The sequence below is a fragment of the Myodes glareolus genome, chromosome 7 (genome assembly GCF_982192425.1).
Source record: "Myodes glareolus chromosome 7, mMyoGla1.1, whole genome shotgun sequence".
Classification (NCBI taxonomy): Eukaryota; Metazoa; Chordata; class Mammalia; order Rodentia; family Cricetidae; genus Myodes; species Myodes glareolus.
In genome coordinates, this window is record NC_142032.1 from 89,793,529 (window position 1) to 89,809,076 (window position 15,548).

Consider the following 15,548-nt stretch of genomic DNA (forward strand, 5'->3'; position numbering starts at 1 on the left):
TGTGCATAAGTTTCTAATCTTGTTCAAGGTATTATACCTATACAACTCATTTCACAATGTAATGTAAATTTCTAGTCTTTGAAAGTTATTATTATGAACTGTTTAGGATAATAAGAAAATTCAGGTTAGTAATTAGTTACCAATTATAACCAAATTTTTAATCACATTAGGTATATTTTCAAGGTCAAACAACAATGTATTTTAGATAAACAGGTCATCTTCAAACACTTCAGAGATCTACAGAGTATGGAATTTAAGATGTTTTAATAACATAGGTTCTTCTTTTTATGACAATGAGACATGTCTGCTCCTGGCAACACCAATCTACTTCAGAGAAGATAATGGGCACTGAAGAAATTTCACATGGAGTTTATTTTCTTTGTGGCAGAAGTAAACCACTGGGCTAGAACATGCCCTTGCCTTGACTGCTGATAGTATGCTGTCCTCATTGGACGGTGGTTGCCTTAGAACTTAAAATTTTGCTCCCTTGTACTTTTTGTTTGAATTTTCTGTATTGCGCAAATAATATTTTAAAGTCAAAAATGAGAATTAAAGTCTACAAGAGCTAGTTTCAGAACAGGCTCCATAGCTACAGAGAAAACTGTCTTGAAAAACATATATATATAATTTTAATTAAAATGGCAGATGAGTTGGCTATGTGACATCCTGGCTTTGTGATAAATGAGGATAGTCTGACTTGTCCCCCCACCCCAGGGAAGACTGACTCTGTGTGGGGAAAATGTGTCCTCTTCCAGTAAAGATTCCTCAGTGCTTGGATCTGGCAGAACCATCCAGGCCTTATGAAAACATAACCCCATTGCTGTCATTTCCGTCACCTCTGGTGTTCTATGGGCGTCAGCATTCAGGCAAAGTACTTAGTCACCCCAGGTATTAGCTTTTCTGGGTGGGGGCTCTGCAGCTGCGCATGCATCATCAGCATTCGGGCCAATTGCCTAATGACCCTAGGGCCTTATACCCTACCTAATCTATGTGCATGTGCAGCATGTTCATGCAATCTATACATATGCACCGAATTACCTCTAAAAAGTAGACACGCCCGCCACATGTTCTCTCTCCATGTTTCTTTCAGGCCAGTGTGTGTACCTAACTCTTTCCTTTCCCCTCTCTTTGCTAATAAAACTCCTCAAGTGGGTTTCATTGTGTATCTTATGGTCCATTCTCACGCAAGATAATATCACCCACTATTGCATTCTTCTCACTTTGTCTTCAATTATATTCTTTTCTTCTAAGTGTTTGCACGTGCACGAGTGTGCATGAGTGTGTGTGTGTGCATACATTTCACATGTATGCCAATGCTTGCAGAGGCCAGAATCAGGTATTGAATCCTCTGGAGCTGGAGTTACAGGCAACAATAAGCCACCTGATGTGGGTGCTGGGAACTAAACTCCAGTCCTCTGCAAGAGCACTTAACTCCGGGGCCATCCAACAAGTCCCTCAATCTTATGTTCTAATCAACTACCCGGATGTGGAAAGATATACTCAGTGGTCCAGAACCTCTTAAGAATGTCTCAAGTACTCCTTGGTCTCCCAAAGGGATCAAGAGCATAAATGACAAAAACTAAAACGAGCGAAATTAAAGTGAAAATGAAGGGTATTTTAAAACCCAAATTTGGTTATATAAAATGGGAAACATTTTTTAATATTAAGTAATTTTTATTTGAATAATTAATAGAAGTATGGCCTCAAGAGGCCAGAACACTTAGTAATATTTGGGTTTCATTTTATACATAAAAACCAAAATAAACAGGGCTGGAGAGATGGCTCAGTGGCTAAGAACACTGCCTGCTCTTCCAAAGGTTCTGAGTTCAATTCTCAGCAACCATATGGTGGCTCATGGCCATCTGTAATGAGATCTGGTGCCCTCTTCCGGCCTGCAGGCAAACATGCAGACAGAACACTGTATACTTAATAAATGAATAAATCTAAAAACAAAAACAAAAAACAAAAACAGAATAAACAAACAAAACAGAAATGGACACCTAGCCAACTCCCTAGGGTTAGTGAAGTCATAAATCATGGGGAACTTACAGCCACCACTTTACTAAATCAACGTAATGCCTAACTATATTCCTGTTTTCTAAATATTTGTCCTTATACCCACAGACCAGAGTGGGTGTGCCCTTCACCAAGGCCCTTCTCTTTGCAACAGATGGAGGTCATTACAGAAAATGACAGCCAATGGAAATGCAGAGTTGTAAACTCCAACTGACACATCTACAAGACAACCCCACATCTAAGGTTCAGGGATCGTGGCGGAAGAAGGGGTGAAACGTTTTTGAGAGCTAGAGGAACAGGAAGTTCGCGGTAAGATTGTGTCTCCTAGAACTGTTAGAAGCAATACCCATGAAGTCTCACAAACATGGCAACCTTAACATAACCTGAACAAGGACAACCACAAAAGACATACTATTATAGAAGGGGAAAGGTTCACAAAGCCTCAACCTCAAAGTCCTGCAGGCAACTAAGGAATGCTGGCAGGGGGAGAAATAGTCTTCCCTAGGGAAGAGGCCCCTAGTTGGCTATCCAAGACCAAACGTACATGCAAGTAGCATTGTATAGACTGAGCAGGTTGTATTTATGTATTTAAATGTGTGTGTGTGTGTGTGTGTGTGTGTGTGTGTGTGTGTAAGCCAGGCGGTGGTGGCACACACCTGTAATCCCAGCACTCGGGAGGCAGAAGCAGGCAGATCTCTGTGAGTTCGAGGACAGCCTGGTCTACAAGAGCTAGTTCCAGGACAGGCTCCAAAGCTACAGAGAAACCCTGTCTTGGGAAAAACAACAACAACAACAAATAAATGTGTAACAACAATTAAAAAGAGATGATGAATTTGTAAGAAGAGGTGTACATAGGAGGGATTGATGGGAAGAAAGGAAAGGGTAAATTATGTAATTATATTATAATCTCAAATTATGTTATATTATAATCTCAAATTATGTTATTATATTATAGTCTCAAAAAGTAAAAAATATTATACTTTTAAAAAATCATAGAAATTATGCTTTACCGAAAATATAAAGATGCATGCCCATATTTATATAATCCAATCTAGGCATCTATGATGTTTGATGATTTCAAGGAGCAAACTGATGTGCCAGAAATATGTCACAAATTCCTTCTAACATGAAAATATTAGGAGAGAAAATGAACAAAATCCTTGCCTCATTGTTGAATTTTTGAACTTGTTTTCTATAAATGTTAGCTTACTGATAAGTAATAAACATGAAAATGCCTTTTTATCTCTTCTATGTGGGTCTCTCAATATTTTTCTTTAGTTAGACAGTATATTAAATGCTATATTCTCAAGTCACATCAGGACATATAAGTCCCCTTTTATAGCATAGATGCTTTTTGCTTTAAGACTTACGTAAGCAGAAGCTTTTGATTCACCAGATTTGTCTAGAAAAGGGATCAAGGGAAGTGAGAGAGAGAGAGAGAGAGAGAGAGAGAGTCCAGTAGAGGCAGCAAATGCTAGCCATCATAGCACTGCTGAATGACCACCCTGCCTGTTCTGGATCTACAGAAGCCGGTCTGTCCCTGTGTCATCTAGCATGCAGCACTCACTACTCAATAAATCTCTAGTGACTGCATGAATAAATTTCTCCCATTGAAAGTAAAGATTGATGAACTGTCATTTACTGTGATATGTTTGGAGTTTTTTGAGATATATACAGCCAAAGGAAAAGAAAACATAAGTTCAAAAACCTTGTCTGTTTCAGCTGAGAAACAATAATGGCAAAACAAAAGAAAGGAAGGAAGAAGGGAGGGAAGGGAAGGGAAGGGAAGGGAAGGGAAGGGAAGGGAAGGGAAGGGAAGGGAAGGGAAGGGAAGGGAAGGGAAGGGAAGGGAAGGGAAGGGAAGGGAAGGGAAGGGAAGGGAAGGAAAGGAAAGGAAAGGAAAGGAAAGGAAAGGAAAGGAAAGGAAAGGAAAGGAAAGGAAAGGAAAGGAAAGGAAAGGAAAGGAAAGGAAAGGAAAGGAGAAAACCCAAGAAGGTGTATTCCACAAATTGCTACTGGCCACTACATGACAATGGTTGCCACCAGCGTCTAATGTTAAATGGTCAAGAGACTAGTGGCTTAGGTATCAGTAAAGACCGTTTTTATCAACTGTTCAAGAACTTTTCAAAATACATGTCAGAGTTCCTGGAAGCAACTATCTGTGGAGTCAGGGTTTCCTGCAACTTTGGCTTGTGAAAAATCATTACAAGATTTAGGAGGGATTAGTTAAATGCACACAGAAGCAGACTGACCACCCTCTAAGACCAAAGTCAAGAAACTGTGCTTAGTTTGATGTGTGTGGAGACGACTGTGCTGGAGATCAAACTCAGGTAAGCACCTTACAAGTGAACTAATCTTCATTTCAGAAACTGCACTTAGTAACGTCCAATTAGTGTTAATGCATATAAATTCTCTCAGTGTTTCCTGGACCTCTCCCATGGGCCACACCGCTTTCACATGTCAGGCAAGTGGCACATACTATTCCACACAGGATAAAGAAAGGACTTGCTTATCTGTGGTTTCCTTTCCTTATGGGGCTATCTTCCCTAATTTTTCCACTTCTAGGGTAGTCTGTCTTTCCTACCCTTTGTGTGATGAGAGTACCTTTCCCAAATTTAGGCTGACTGCCCACATGTCCAACACTGGGCATGTAGTAGAAGGTATGAGTAGAAAACTCCCACACTAGTGTCCTTCTGGGAAAGAAATCGTGCTAACAGTTCCAGTGTGACCCTAAGGCAGACCTCAAGGTCACAGAGTGGTTCTGTTTTCATCTTCCAATATCTAGCCCTACCTCTGTCATCAAATAGTTTCCGGTATCCCCGTGGTTTTTAGACCATTGTCTAAATCATCTTCAGACATCTCAGAAACACGTTCTTATCTCTACAACCATATTTGCAAATATCTACCATGCTCCCCGAGTTCAGATTACTCCTGTTCACTAATAAACTCGTGCATGCTTTACGGTAGTTTGGCAATGACTGATTATAGAAGCCTAGAGACCGGATGTCTACACAGCAGTGCTAAATGGGGATTTCGCCACTGCCTCTCATGCTGTCTCATAGTTCAAACTAAGACTTTTGGTCACGAATTGTTAAAATGCCAAATCTAAGCCAAGGGTGACGCTGTAGAGGGTTCCCATGGGAATGGAGTTAGGGTTGAAATTGAGGTGAAGAAGGAGGCGCCAACAACAGGGACAGGGTCGACAAAGGTAATCCTGGGACCATTCTTGCCTGAGTTCCTTATTATGAGAGAGGATCTTTGAACAGACCATTTTTTTTTTTTTGGTTTTGGTTTTGGTTTTTTAATTTCCAAGGATTGATTTTCATTCAGCAAATATCCTCAGCTCACTTAAATTAAAGAGCCTTCCTTCTTTGGCATGCTTCCCCTGGCTGCATTAGCAGAGCAGAGCTCAGCACTCGCTGCTGCTGTCTGCTGTCACAGCTGATGAGATGCCATTCCACCCCAGTGCCCCGTGGGGGACAGTGCGGAGGGGAGTCTCAGTAATAACTAAAAGTTTTTCAGAAAGCCAAGTGTCCCTGTAGTCATTTATCATGTTCTCTCGATGCTCAGCAAACAAAGATAGCTCCCTGCATTTTCTCCCCCTCCCCCATTTTTTTTCTTTGAATCACAGAAAGGGATCAATACTGTTCGTCTGTAGCTTTCACTGTGAACGCTGTTTGAGGGAGAAGGAAATGGAGGGTTGACTATTTCACAGCAGAGGGAACAGGTGTCCAGGGAAACGTGAAACCCTGTCCAGGACGGACCATTCCTGCACACAGAATGTGATGGTGACACAGGAGAAGAGGATGATGTCCTCCAGCCCTTGGGAAGTCTCTCTGGAGCTCATCTGGGGAGGTAACCGTAGATCACGACGTCTCATGAACTCACTACCTCTTGTCAGATGTCTTCAGTCACAGACAGGACCTTGGATGCTCATCACACTGTGTTGTTTCAGCAGAATAGGATAATGGGAGGACCTCGTGCTGGACAAGATAAATAACTGCCTCAATCATAAAATGAAATAATTACGAAAATACATGGCAGTATGGGAGCAGCAAGAGATAAAAGACTAAGTAAGTGCTCTGCCCTCTCCTGGATATTCCTTACAACAAGGCATGTCTAGAAAAAAAGGTAGAATTGATAGAAGAGGATTGGAGCCCACCCCATTGTGAATAGGTAGAAGAGTCAGAAATCCTGATCAATGAAGTTCCATTACTTAAGATACATTCTTTTTGGTATAATTCCTGTCCATGGCAGATTGGGAATAATCATACCTTCAAACTCCATGATATCCAGTTTAAGTCCCTAAGTCCTCTTCTCTCCTCTCTCCTCTTCCTTCTCTGTTCTTATATCTCTTTCTCTCCCCTCCATACTTGTTTCTCCTTCTTTTCGACTGTCCCCTCTCTCCTCTCACTGACTCTGGTACTGGGAATCAAACCTGAGGCTCGCACAGCTAAGCAAACATCCTACCAATGAGCTGCAGTCAACGTGGGCCTAGTCAAAGCACTTGGCTCTTTGGTGAAACGGTGCCATTGGACTCGTGGCATCCCAATCACCTTTCATCAGCTGCAAAAGTAAAACAGGATCATTCCCCACTTCTTAAAGCTGAAGACCAGTTAGCAACCTAGATAAGACTTGAAAGGCAGGAGAAGACATGTCTCTTCTTACTCCTCCTCTTCTTTCTGCTGGCAAGCAGTCAGGTTGAGGCTCTTCAACAGCACCAAGCAGCCAGCACCATGGGCAGCATCAGTGGCAGCAGCCTTGTGATCACTGGACTAGCCAAGGTATCCGTGGGACTCTCTTGATGTCCGTGACTCAGGTGAAAGGGGGTACAATACATGTAAATTAACATGAGAAGATGAAGCAACAATGGGAAGGGAATTCTCCATCAAGAACAGAGCTCTAACAGGGAGAGAAAAAAAAAATGAGGTCCACACTTGGCTAAAAGATGCTTTCTTAATGACTGCTGTTTTCAGAAGCAGTTAATGGTCACTGTGCCCCCCCACTGTGATCCCCACAAAATAAGGCAAGGTAGTTAGTATCTGTTTCCCAACCAAGCCCACGTGAATCTCATCAGCATCAGGCAATGCCCTCTCTGCCCTCTCTTCTTTATTCTTCCATATCTCCTTCCCCATGTCCCGCCTTTAATAAAATGAAAATGTAAGTCCAAAAGGCCTCACACTATTGAGTGGCATGGGATATTTTCTAAACACACATACAAAGGCCAACATGGTAAAACACTTCTCTTACTATAACAAATGTTCCACACCTAATAGGACTGCAGAAAAAAAAACACAAAAACCAGAGGCTTTATTTACTTGAGGCATGGCAGGAGTAGGGATAACTCTTTGTCCTTACCTTACTTGGCAGTCAGCAGGAACCTGCATCCCCATCTCCCTGCAGAAAAGAGATAACGGCCCTAGCAGGTCACTTGCCAGCTGAAGGTGGAAGTTCTGAGGCAAAGAAGAAAGGCTCAAACTCTTCCTAGCTTTCCCGTGAGAGAGAGGAGGCGGAGATAGGCTTCCTTTCCACCACACCCTTATCTAACTGGAGCTTTTCTCTGAATGGTACTCATTGGTGCTGAAAGCAAGCCCAGCACCGATCATTTAGCGGCATGTTCAATGTGTGCTTAAATTTGTGCCTAGGATAAGTAGCCCCAGTTCTGGAAGATCTGTTAATATCATCTGGGGTCCTTGGCGTCAAAGAGTAACAGCATTGTGGAAAGCGCTATAGTATCTGAGCAGTGATAGCCGACTGATTTCACTGAAGACCAATTACACATGTGCCTGGAAATGGAAATACAATTTCAACTTGAGTTCTCAGACCTGTTAACAACAGACATACTACTTAGAAGCTTGGAGTTTGGGTCACCAACTCCACCCATACCCTGTACTTTCTTGTCACCATTACTGTGGAAAAAAAATTCCAGAGATGCTCATTCATTCATTATGTGTCACTTGGCCGGTAACGCCCCTTCAGTCAGGTCTAACCGAGAACTGAAAACCAAGAAAACAACAGCAGAGTAACTGGTACTGGAGTCACTATAATCCATTACTGACATCACTGCTGTCAAATTCCCACTCAAGAGTCTCTAAGCACTTCAGTCCAACCTGTTTGCTTGATCTGTTTGTTGTCCCGAGCATAAGTAGTGGAAGCTCATGCTACCAAAGATCACGATGTTCCTGACCGCTACAAGAGATACTCACTCAGTTGGCATGTGCTCTGTATGCCTTTCGGCTTTGTTTCTGTCCTCTTGAGTAGGCTAGGTCAGCAGGTGCTCCTTTTATAGTTCTAGCCCAGTATTTACAAGTTCCTGCGCAATGCCTGGAGGCTCTTTGTTCCCATGCCATTCTACCAAATGTGTGTGCTTGTTGTTGATTTCATTGTAAAACAAATGAAAATGGAAATAGATAGACTGTTGGAGATAATTAGCATGGCAATATTAAGAAATGATGGTTGACAACCAGATGGGCTGAAATAAAATGCAATAATCATAGAAATGAGTAGATACAGACCTCAAAAAGAAAGAGCAGGTGGTAGCATGCTGTGTGCTACTATTGGCCTTCTCTGTCTTACCTCCCCTAAGAGTGTGCTATAGTAATTATGCCCAACACAGTAAATGATATTCTTTTGATGGTGACAATGAATCATAAGAAGCAATGGAGATTAATCTGGCTTATTTTTCATAAGAAGGTATAGGAGGGCCAGAATACAGCGCAACAAAATAAAAAATCAAAAATGCTTGCTGCACAAGTCTGATGATCTAAGTTTGATTTCTGGAGCCTGCATAAAAGGCTGGACATGGTAGTATCCGTCTGTAACACCAACACTTCGAGATAAGATGGGAGAGAGACAGGAAAACCATTGGGAGCCTGTTATCCTGGTGTGCAGGGCTCAGCAACAAACGAAAGAAATTGCCTCAACAAGATGGGAGACAAGAACAGACTCCTAAAAAAGGTGTCTTTTGAGCTCTATATGTGCACATGGCATGCACAGGCAAGTATACACACACACTTTTAAAAAGAAGATAGAAAAAGTTCAATTAATTTTTCTAACTTTCTGCATACTGCAAGCTGATAGAACTTGGCACCTGAAAGGGGGACCCTTTCATTCTAATGATAACCACAAACACCACTTCCCAGTGCCTGCTCTACCAGGCACTACGCCAGGTGTTTAATATATATGATCATTAATCCTTCTGGGCAGCAAGGTTGCAAGATGGCCAGGCGTGTATCTGAGGAGGCTGGGAGAGGCCAATTCGTTCTGTTGTGGCCCTGACAATTAATTTTGTCTTGAGAATTAAAGACTTTATAGATTGTCTTCTTTAGAAGACCAAAAATATGCAATGGTTTCACTTAATCCACTTCATTAAGCTGGTAGAATTTGGCACTGGCAAAGGTAGAAATCCCTTCTGAAGTATCTGTGCCATGCCAAGCAATGTGTCCAGGAGTTGAGCGTGAACTATCTCCAATCCCGCTAGGTAGTTACTATCATAACCTCATCTCGCATGTTAGGAAACTAGTGCTTAGGGACGTTATTGTCTGCTTAAGGGCAGTGAGTGAATGGTAATTCCAAGACTCCCACTCAGCTGCCTTTGGTCACAAAGCCATCCTACTTGCACCCCATTCTCAGTTCATACAGGAAATCCCCGTATGTCCCTTTTTGGTCCCTGGCAAAGCACATCAGAACACCATCTCTCTGATGAGCTTCCTGGTAGAGTGAGAGGGTTCCTATTTCTAGCTCTTGTGCTCTATGGCACAGTATCCCTAGCCAAAAAGAAAAGAGCCATTCTCAGCCCAGTCTGGGGCAAGGGAGGATTTTAATCATATTAGAGGAGCCCTTCCTGAGTAATTCCTTGACGTCAAGCCCTGAGTCCATCCACCTCTCAGAGTGACCAGCCTGGCCCTTGTCCACTATATTCAGCTCTTTCCTGGCAGCTGAAGTCACCCTTAAAATAGCTTCTGCACCTTGGAAGAAAGTTTGGAAGGAAGAGCAAAGGTGCCTTTGAGGTTGGGCAGGGCAGCCCCTCAGCAGCAGACAGCTCAACTCTATAAGACAGCCAGCTAAACATTCTGTTCTCCAAGAACGAGAGGCCAGAACAACCTCATGGACACAACTCCCCATCCTTCCTCTGTGCAGTTAATTCTCATTCCTGATCTCTCCTGAAACCCACCTGACTTGGTATTCTTGCTAATAATGACAGTTAAATGGCCCAGTCTTGGGCAAGTATCAACCATAGCCTCTCTAATTTCAAAATGACAGTGACCACATCCTGCCCAGAGGACAGCATTCCACAGCAGGACACATGTGAAGTTAGAAGTTGATGGAAGAACAAACCCTGTACATCAAAGTTAATCATTTCTAGACATTGTCTACCTGGAGAATAAGTGAAGACAGGACACGTTCAGGAGGGTTAGCTTCCCAGAAGAAGAAGCAAAGAAGACATCACTTGATAGAAGTTTCTTTACATGCTGCACCACTCGCCAGTGGATGCAACCTTTCTTCAGAGGCTACTTCCTCCTCTGTTTGGTCATTTACTAGCTCTGGCTCCATCTTTTCCAGGGATCTTCTTCAAGTGCTCCAACCCACAGCAGCCTGTTCTCTAAGCCTCTACCATACGAAGTCCTTGTCAATCAACCCAACACGTACTTATTATGGCAGGCACAATACTGGCCTCTCCAAAACGCCACATCATGATTCCTGAACAAAATAGGGGGAGGGGAAACTGTAGATGTAGCTAACTGGAAGACGTGGTGATAGAAAGATCACGCTGGGATATTTAAGAGTGGAGCCTAGATATAAACACAACGATTCTGACTAACACAAAAGGGAGGTGGAAGAGATCAGGGTAATTATGACATGAAAAGCACTCTGCTCTGGCTTGGAACATGGAGGAAATGGGCCATAAATTAGGATTGTGGTTGGCCACTAGAGGCTGGAAATGGACACCCTCCCCCGGACCTCCAGAAAGAGCACAGCCCTCAAACATTTCATTCTAGGGAGCCCCGTGTCTGCTGCTGGACTTCTACAGGAGTGTGAAATAACAAATGTATAATGTTTTAAGCTATAAAGTTGTGGCAACTGCTACAGAAACAGAAAGCTAGTATAAATATTCACTAGATATATTATTCTTTATTTTTTTGTTATTTAATTTGTGTGGGCCTTATCGCCCTAAGACACTACATATTTTTAATAAATTGACCTAATTTATTTCCTCTTTTTCCTTAGGCCTGTGAACTCCACTCTTTGCCAAGAGAGTGAATTTTAATCTTCCTAGCTCAGAGTCCCTTCTGCTAAAAGTATAGGAGTGATCAAAAAAAAAGCTAGGCAATCCAAATGGATATAGATTTGTTCGCTCTTGCTGTAGCTGGACACCAACAGGCTGGCCCAAGATGGGCAACAGTCTGCATAGGCATCCATGCTGTTGCTGTCGTTTCTGCAAACAAAACTTCCACCCTCCACCCTTAAAACCAAGGAAAGCTTTATTTGTTTGCTTCATTTGCACCTGACTTTCCTTCCCAGAGTGTAAACAACATAAAGAGGGGCCTCACTGAGGTGCTATAGTGGAACCCACTATATTCCACTGAATTCCAGTTACCTGGTTGTAGCTTTCTCTTTACTCCTTTGGTGACAAAACACACCCTCAACTCATCTGAGCCCTCCTGTATCTGATTAAAGGTCTTACTTATTTCATTCTGTTTCTAATAAATCATACAGAGTATTTCCAATCATGCATACCACATAATTGCATTTTGCAGCCCTTCTAAAATGCATGTCATGTATTGTATCTATTCTTTAATTTATTTCCTTGTGCACATCAATTGATTTATCTACTAACCAAATTATTCATTATGTATTTGTTGAAAGACTGGCTGAAGGTTAAACTCTTCATTCTCTCCACTGAAGAGCTATCTGAGGAGTACTTTCAGAGCTGATTCTCGGGATCCGTAACAAGCGTGCTTTGGGTTCTTGGTGGATTTACCAGGAAGCCATTGTGCAAAGCTTCTGCTGACAACTTCAGGACAAGGTACCAGATGAGACCATGGAGTCAGGAAACAGTGCCTCTAGTCCAGCTGGCGTGCTTTCTGTCCCCCTGTCATGAAACGCTGTTACGTCTTTTGGCGACAAGGACCAAGATATTGTTTTTTCTTTTCCTTTCATTTCTTCTGAAAAATCATGTATTCTTCGTGAGAGGAGGCAACACCTTTTCTGGTTGTATCAGTCTCAGAAGGTCATTTTCTTCTTCTTTTCTGTTGACTTCTTCAGCCGTTCTTCACAAGACAATTCCTTTTTAAAATTATTTTGATTTGTGTATACATGTGTGTCTTTGCACCATGTGTATATAGTACTCATGGAGACCAGAAGAGGGCACTGGGTCCCCAAGAAGTTACAGACAGTTGTTAGCTGCCATGTGAGTGCTGGGGCTTAAACCCAGGTCCTCTGGAATAGCAGTCAGTGTTCTTAATTGCTGAGCCATGTCTCCAGCTCCCTTCACAAGACAATTTCAGTAAGAAGGAGCAAGCAGAGTAAGCCAAAGAAAGTACTATGAATATGGTATGAAGTTCTCAGCTCATTTATAGGTCAGAATCAGATAGGAATTTGAGACTTTCAATCCAATACAGTCATAAAACAAATGTGGAGACTTGACTGGTTCAGTCTTATCCTTTTATGTAGGAGTTGGAATAAGAAGTCTGTCTCTTAACTCCTACCTCTTTCTACTAACTCGTCCCCAACAAACACATGACCTCCACTGGCCAAACCATGGATTCCATGAAGTCATCCACAAAGCAGACAAGGTGAAGCGATCTGTCACCTTCAATATGGGAAGTTAAGTGAGTTTTGAAGTATTGAAATGTATTCTGTGAGTATTGTTATGAATCTAACTTGGGTCTCATTCTTCAGCAACTTATTTATCGTAAGTGGTATCGTCAATATTTACTTTCTCGCTGTGAAACTGTCAGTCTCCTAAATATTGGTCCAGGAACTATAAATGATTTATGGTTGGTCATTGAGCCTCTCACCACAAATCACATTAGCCCTGAGGAAGAGAGATATAATCATAGCTCCTTATGAGTCTGTCCCTACATCCAAGAGCCCAGGCCTCCTTCCTGATGTGGCCAACTAATAAGCATGTCCTAAACATTTTAAGTACTCAAAAGAAAACTGAGAAATATAATTAATTCAAAACAAACACTCTTGCTATTCCTCTGCCCATAGACAATAATAGCCATCTTAACAAGCTGCTGAGAATGTGAAGATTATATAGATAGATAGATAGATAGATAGATAGTTGGCAACACACAGATCAGATTAAATATAGCTTTAACATCTTTTATTTTTATTTTGCTTATAATTAGTGATTGAGTATAGGTGTGCCTGTGCTATACTGAACACATGGAAAGCAGGGAACAATTTTCAGAAATCATTTATTTCCTTTCACCGGGATTCCAGGAAGTGAAATTTGGTCATTGGACTGGCCCAGAATCCCTGTTATCAATGGACCCATCCCACTGGCTCAAGTTTTAATATTTATAATATTCTGTCTTTGTTTTACTTCAATGCATTTTATATAACATTCAGGCTTACCACACATGCAACATGTTTTAGATAGCTTAGATTTAGACTGTCAATAAAACAATGATGTCCTCTGTAAGATCTATAAAAATCCAACTGCTCTGAAGACCTCCACAAAAGAACACGGCTCACTTCTCTCTTATTTCCTATAATGTTTTCTGTATTTTCATATATTAAAGTATTTTGTTTTTAAATATATACAAAATAAATCTAAAAAAAGAAGAGCACGTTTTTACAAGTAAACCTTTGACTACATGCAAGTTGATTTAAGATTTTTCTACAAGACTTGGTCTATAATTTTACTTCAAAATCAAAGCATGCAGGAATCTGACTAGAATGAATGAAAATAAATATTACAATTTGGATTTACTGGAGTGTTGTAAAACTGACCTTTTTCAAACTAACACGTTTCAAAATTAAATGACTTACAGATTTTAAAGTCACACAACGACCGACCATAAAAAAAAAAATGCTAACTGGCCAAAGGACTGTTTTGAGATCAGCACTTTCCCTCACAGCTTCAGGAGAGCAGGGAAAAGATCTCAGAGATCCGCGCAGGCGGAGGTCTAAGCACCGCCATCCCTCTGTAAATGCAGGGCTGTCTTGCATTTCGCTCCAGGAAAACTCTTATTACTTCCTAGTCTTGGTCCTGGAAACGTTATCAAGGAAACGGGAAACTGTGACGGAAGTTTGTGCTGTTAAATTTGAAACGCAGCAGGACGAGATTTTAACTCTGCCCTGATGTTCTGCGAGCGACTTTGGGGCACTGAGCACTGAATTTTCTACAACGAACTGATTTGCATGCTTTTGATATTGGCGGAAAGTCTACTGGTGTGCAGTGCAGGTAAGGTCCTACTTGTCAAAGAAAGGAACTATAGCCTTCCAGACCCCTTGACTGTGCTCCTAGGCACTTCCAACAAAATCATAGAGAGAGACAACACCGGCTTCTCTTGAAAGAGACCGCCTCTTCTAAGGTTTTCAATTGTTCGACTGCGGCAGGCGACAGCAGCGCCATCTGGACGTGGCGACTTGAAGCTGCAGGTTTCGTGGTATGGAAAGAAGGAAAGCTCCGAAGTCTGAGAGAACAGTTTATGCAGACAGACCAGAGCTCAAAACCCACCCAGTGACACTGCCAAAAAGACAGTGGTGTGTGGGTCAAAGTCATGAGTCCTCCCCTCAGGAAATGCTTATAAGGAATACATCTGCTGAAAATGATTTCAGGGTCACATATATTAATTAGACTTCTCTGGAGTTGAAAGAAGAAACCAATTCCCCAGGTGCTTTTGGCACCTGAACACAATCAATGATTCTGTACATCAGCCCCAAGTGGCAGTGACCCAATTGCTGCATGCCACTGACATCTCAGCCCTTGCCAGCTTGTCTCCAACTTGTCTCATAATTTTTCATGAAGATTCAGGCCAGGGCTTAGAAACTAAACTGCCTGAAAGTCAGGAAGGCTGACTCTGTGTGTCTGCTGTGTCTGCTTTCAGGTGCCAGGGATCGCTGTGCCTAGGAATTCTAATCCCAGCGGCAATCAAAAACTTCCATCTCTGGTTTCCTGCCTGTCATCGTTCGCCCGAGCCCATTTTCCAACTTTGGATAGGTCTCGGTTGCTGTCCTGAGAGCAGGCCTTTTGGAAAGGGTTCCCTGACACTCAGTTCTTGCTGTTTTTATTCGCTCCAGGTAGCTGCTGCAGAAGCTAAGGCAGAAGGTCCGTTTACTCTGATTCTGGGGACAGATCTCTGGGATGTTGGTAGGGCTGACACAAGTACTGTAGCTTCATGCCCAATTCGAGCCTTCTTGGAAGCTGATTTCTGCTCTGTCTAGGGAAACGGGAAACCGGGATCCTTGCACTCACTCCTCCCCGTGGACCCCCGCAGTCCTGGATGCTCCGCTGTGCTTGCCACTCAGGCTGTCTAGACTGGTTGCTGGGGTGCAGAGCAGATCGCTCAGACCTC